The sequence below is a fragment of the Anolis sagrei genome, chromosome 1, assembly GCF_037176765.1.
Source record: "Anolis sagrei isolate rAnoSag1 chromosome 1, rAnoSag1.mat, whole genome shotgun sequence".
Taxonomy (NCBI): domain Eukaryota; kingdom Metazoa; phylum Chordata; class Lepidosauria; order Squamata; family Dactyloidae; genus Anolis; species Anolis sagrei.
Genome location: NC_090021.1, coordinates 217,083,065 through 217,088,763, shown reverse-complemented (window position 1 = coordinate 217,088,763; position 5,699 = coordinate 217,083,065). Strand labels below are relative to the sequence as shown.

At 37.4% G+C, this 5,699-nt stretch overlaps 1 pseudogene; it reads right to left on the bottom strand.

Moving 5' to 3' along the window:
- Positions 1-4,287: 4,287 nt before the first annotated feature.
- Positions 4,288-4,820, bottom strand: LOC132766467 (translationally-controlled tumor protein homolog; annotated as a pseudogene).
- Positions 4,821-5,699: the final 879 nt, after the last annotated feature.

Below are 5,699 nucleotides of genomic sequence, written 5' to 3'. Positions count from 1 at the left end.
TAGGAACATGTAAAAAATAATGGTGATGGTTCACATAGCTGAAGCTTTTATGTAGCATTATTATACATGCTGGCATTTTAATTTTGATAAGTGGTTGATTTACAGCCAGTGAGAGACAATGAAGGGAAATTATTTTCAGAATGTCCTTTTTGCAAGTGATAAGGGACTCCACTTGTTAAGATTAGGCTTTCCGCCAGGTCCTCATAGAAGGGGAGAAGCCAACAGGGATACAAAACCAAGAATTTGGATTTTATCAATGGAAGTCAACATTCAAGAAATTAATAATTATTTATTTATTTATTTATTTATTTGCAGTATTTATATTCCATCCTTCTCACCCCGCAGGGGACTTAGGGTGAATATATGGCAAACATTCAATGCCAAAGACACATAACATATATAGACAGTCAGAGGCTATTTAACATTCCCCTTTTCTGGCCGCCAGGGGAGCTGTCGCTTTCATCGTCCATCTGTGACACTGATGAAGTACTTCCGCATTCCCCACATGCTTTGCTGGAGTGCTTTGCTGGAGTCTTTTTTATGGCCTTGTAAATTAGTTAAATTAGAACTAGGGGAAATGCAAAGCTTCAGACCTCCATTTCATAATTCAGAGATTCATATGATTTGTTAATTGGAAAAGGACGATCGGAAGCATTTACAAATTGAAGCAGAAGCCTCTGAAACTTTCAGAGAGAATGGTAAAAATTTGCTGTTTCGGAACTATGCTAGTGTAGCTGACAGAGGTTTCAACTTCTTGAGGCAAGTGTAGGGCCTTTCTGTCTCCTCTTCCCTTGTTGGTGATTTCTCCTGGAACTGAGGCCAGGGCTCCCATCTGAGGCAAAAATGGACGCGACCAAAGCAACGAGCACAAATGGATGGGGCTGTGAGCAGAAACGATGGTTGGTAGGAGGTAGGAGGAAGGAGGACTATTAGTCTCTCTCTCCTTACTGACAGCTCCCCTTAGCATCTGTGTGTCTTATCCCAAACTTACATTTTCAAAATTCCTACTCCCTCCTCATTCTCTTAAAACCACAGCCCTGTTCTTTTAGCACAAACAGAATTCTGGGAAATTAAGTTTTGGAAGGCAACGATCTATATAGCAGAGTATTCAAGAGGTCCTGAACTAACTGCATTCCCGGAAATCTGCTCACACTAGAAGAATGGGCTGCCTGCATTAAACCTCCAGTATAGTTTAATCACATGTGCTTAAATTGAAAAAAAAATCTTTAAAACCAGTGGCTAGACTGATTGTTCTGAAACTTGGCAGGCTTGCTGCCCTGCTCATGTTGTCTCACTATGCTCCAACTTAAGACAATACCTCTGGTAGTTTTACAAATTATTTTTAATTGAAAAAAAACTTTTTAAAATTCCTAGCAATCAGTAGATGAACAAATATTTCTGAAACTTTGCAGGCTTAATGCTCTGATTATGTTGTCTGGTTATGCAGAAATTCAAGGGTATATTTTGTAGTTTTTTTAAAAAAAAATCAACTTGTGAAACTTTGAAAATTTTCTTTAAAAATCAGAAAATGAGTGAAATGTTCTGAAAATTGGCAGGCTTAAAGTTGTAAATGTCACTCACAAGTGTGCCAAGTTTCATCCTGATAGCCATAAAATGATAAGCAAATGAGCCTCATGATTTTTCCCATTGCTGCTAATGGAATGAATCTTAATGAAGCAATTACAAAGCTTTGGAGATTTGGATTATGAATCAGAATGGATCTCTCCAAATCTTTACTAATCAAAGTGGGGGCTATCTGAATCTATGAAATGAATTACTAAACAAATTTCAGTCATTTTGCACACCCCTATTAATTAGTTCCCAAGTGTGAGAGCCACCAATAAAAAGGCTCTTCTGTGTATTGTTATCAATCTAATATGCATTAAGAATGTGTCTATAGTACTGGGTATATTGATGTCTCAAACTGTTTCTGGGTATAATTGACCTGCTGATTCCAAAAATGGCATCAGTTATCCCCTAACAGCTCTAGTTTTTCAGATACAGAACATATGCCATATACCAGTTTCCATCTGTTCGCCCATAGAAAATCATGATAATCATATCTAAGAAATGAGAGCTGATGTGGTCTATTCAATGCAATTTTTTGACTCAGTGCCTCAAATAATCCGAGGAACAGGTCTAAAAACCAAGATACCAATTTTTTTTAAACTGTGTAATCAAAGCTTTCATTATACAGGCAGTCTCTGAGTTACAAACATCTAATTTACAAATGACTCATAGTTAAGAAGGGGGTGAGGCAATAGGATGTGAGGGAAATCTACCTCTAGGAAGGAAAATTCACTCCTGAAAGAGTTTGTTGTTTTTTTAGAAAGTAAATGTGGGTCACATGGAGTATGGAGATACATTTGGGATTGTGTAAAACTTATAAATTAGAATAATAAGAAAATGTGACTTCTTGTTTATCTGTGTATGTTGTTTATTTCTAGAACAGCTTGATTTTTTAGCATTGTACTGAATGAAAAAGTACAATTGCACTTTAATGTAACACTCTGATTTGCAAATGAGCAGATATCATATCTCAAATAAATTTCTTTAAAGTTATATTTGTACGATATTTTTCTGAAAGGAGAAATAATAGTTGCAATATGTCAGACCTACTGTTCAGACTGGAATAAATTTGATTTAGCAAGGCTAAATAATTAAAAGACACTTCACATTGGTTTTATTTTTTAAAATATATTTCACAGCTTTTGGGGGGTATTAAAACTATTTCTAGTATTTGAATTGTTTTGATGTGTTTCAGCTTGGCTCTACTTATAGTAAGAAAATTGTTTTTTTAACATTTGAATTGTTTTGAAGTGTTGCAGCATTTAAATAACTTTTAAAGATATCACTGCACTCTTTTCAGGTTCGGCACAAACTACTTTTGTCTTTTGAAGTCAAAAAGCATTTAATAATGCTTTACAAAGTTTTAAAACGTTGATGTAGCTTGGGAACAGCCCACATATTTTGCTTCCTGATGAAGAATAGCAAACAACAAGCTCCATCCTTTTCACTCAAATTAAGAGACATAGAATTTTATCACACAAACCTTCTATTTCACTGCAGTGGATCCACACTCTTGTTGAGTCCCTTTGGTATTACACCTCTCCTCAATTGTACAGTTGCACCAAATTGAAAAACAAAAAGGCAAATACAACATGCAAAATAAACAGAAAATTGAATGCTTTAGAATAGTGGAGGAGGAGAATTCCATTCCTTAGTCACTTTACACTGTAAAAGCTTACAGACATGATGCCAAAACAGAAGCAAAATGGACCTCTCTCACCAAAGTAGGAAATAAGAGACATTGTGCAATTGGGAGCTATTTACGGGTTTTGCCCATCAATAGTGAGGAATAGGATAGTCACAGGGAGGAGACAGGTAGCAATAGGATGCACATGCCAGTTTGGTTGCCCCATGCAATAAAGCCCAAAATACCTATCAGTTATTTTACTTCATGAAAAGGCAGATCCCACAAGTTTCCCTTCATACATAAATAATAACATATAATAATACCTATTTATATACCGCTCTATCTCCCCTAGGGGACTCATACATGTATGTCTGATAGATGTGTGCGAAACACCAAAACTCTGTTTCATTTCGAATCTAAAATTTAAAAATTTCACTATTGATTCATTTTGTTGTTCTGCCCATTTGCATCAATGGAGAAATTTCTGGGGCTGTTTCTCCATCATTTTTAGGACTACCGGGATGAAAATTGCTACAATCATAGCACACTTTACCACCGTAAGCCCCCCAAGTTTCAGAATGTTTCACTCATCCACTGATTTTGGGGAAGTTTTTGAATTATTTTACAAATAAGAAGAGCTATCCCCTTGAATTTCTCTACAATGACACAATATAACAAATGTATCATTTCTCCAAGTTTCAGAAAGATTTGCACATCTACTGATTTGAAGGGAATTTTGAAATTTTCACACCATTATTTAAAAAATCTACAAGACTATTCCCTTGGCTTTCTCTACAATGACACAACATAACTGGGCCATCATTCCTGACCGATAGGGGCCAAGTTAATGCACTCAGACACCTAGTAGATTCTTTGCTGTGACCGACTGGTAGGGGCCCGAGTTAATGCACTCAGACACCAGTGAGTTCTTTGCCTACATGACAAGTTTTTTTTTAAACCAATGCTTCCACTGCAAATATTTCAGGGTCAAAGTAAATCAAATTAAGTTCAGGATGGCATCAGCCCAGTTTTCAGACATTTCTGAGTCATGATATTTTGTTGATTAATATAGCAGCAACCAATTATAATGATTATTGGCGATTCATAAGAGCTGATTTCTTGTAAAAAAAATCCATCTCTAATCCATCCTTAAAGAAAAACATATGGGATCACACCACCCTCATGGAAATCCAGCAAGGCCACCATACCATCTGGATTCATGCTATTGCCTATGAAAAACTGGTAATTATTGTAGTTTGCAAGGATATGTTTGACTTGTTCAGCTGCCCCTGTCATGAACAGCTTCACTCTTTCTGATTTTGTTTCCTCAAGTTTGGTTTTAATTGCTTTCTTGTAGTCCTTGATGAACTTCTTGTGAAACTCTTTTGTGAAAGTTGTCTCCTGAAGGTGGTGGTTCATTACAATGTTAATGCCAGTGACAACTGTGGCTTCTGCCTCTTCAGTTTCTAGACCGTCAACAGGCGTATTTCCATCATTGAAAGTATAATCTATTTCTTTTCTACTCACATCTTTCCCTCCACTTCCAGGTAGAGTCTTTTGGCCATTTCTTTAATCTTGTACATGTCTGAGAACACCTAATGATGCAGTCATAGTAGATAATCATGGCTTAAGTGTCAGGCAAAGATGGGCTGAAGTGGCAGAGGAGTGGCTCAGTAACAGTCCCCAGCAGGGACAAGGAGCGAGGTCGGGGGGCAAAGCCCCAAGGTACCAAGCACCTGACATGGGCCAGGTGCAATCCACTCTGGGGATAGAATCAGTTAGAGAGTTTGATTAGGGCAGTACACCTGTCAATCTGTCCTAAGGTGAAATAAGGAAGGACAGAAACCTCCCATGGAGCAGAAGGGCAAACGTTTGCTTATTCTTGATTTTCAGTATGAATACAGACCATTAAAGCAGAGCCTCATGCTCCTTCTGACTTTTTGGGTTCTAAGCAGGATGTGTCAGAAAAGTTACCACAGGGATAACTGGCTTGTGGCAGCAAAGTGTTCATAGCAACGTTGCATTTTGTTCCTTTGATGTCAGCTCTTCCTAACATAGTGAAGCAGAATTCGCTAGGTGATTGTTCACCCACTAATAGGGAACATGAACTGGGTTTAGACCGTCATGAGACAGGTTAGTTTTTTCCTACTGATGAGGCATTATAGCACTAGTAATCCTGCTCAGTACAAAAGGAACCACAGATTCAGACATTTGGTGTATGTACTTGACTGAGGAATCAATGGGATGAAGATACCATTTGTGGGATTATGGATGAATTTTCTAAATCAGAATCCCCCCCCCCCCCGCCAAAAGGGAATGGTACCACAACCTCTAATGTCTGACAATAAAATCATGTTTTCAATAATTGCCACATCACTGCTGTTCCATGGTACTTTGCTGCTTGATTATACATTGGTCCTGCTGTAGATATCCAGTAAAGTTTGCATTTTAAAATAAAATTATGATTTATTTGAAACATACTCTCTAACATTTCGCAGATGAA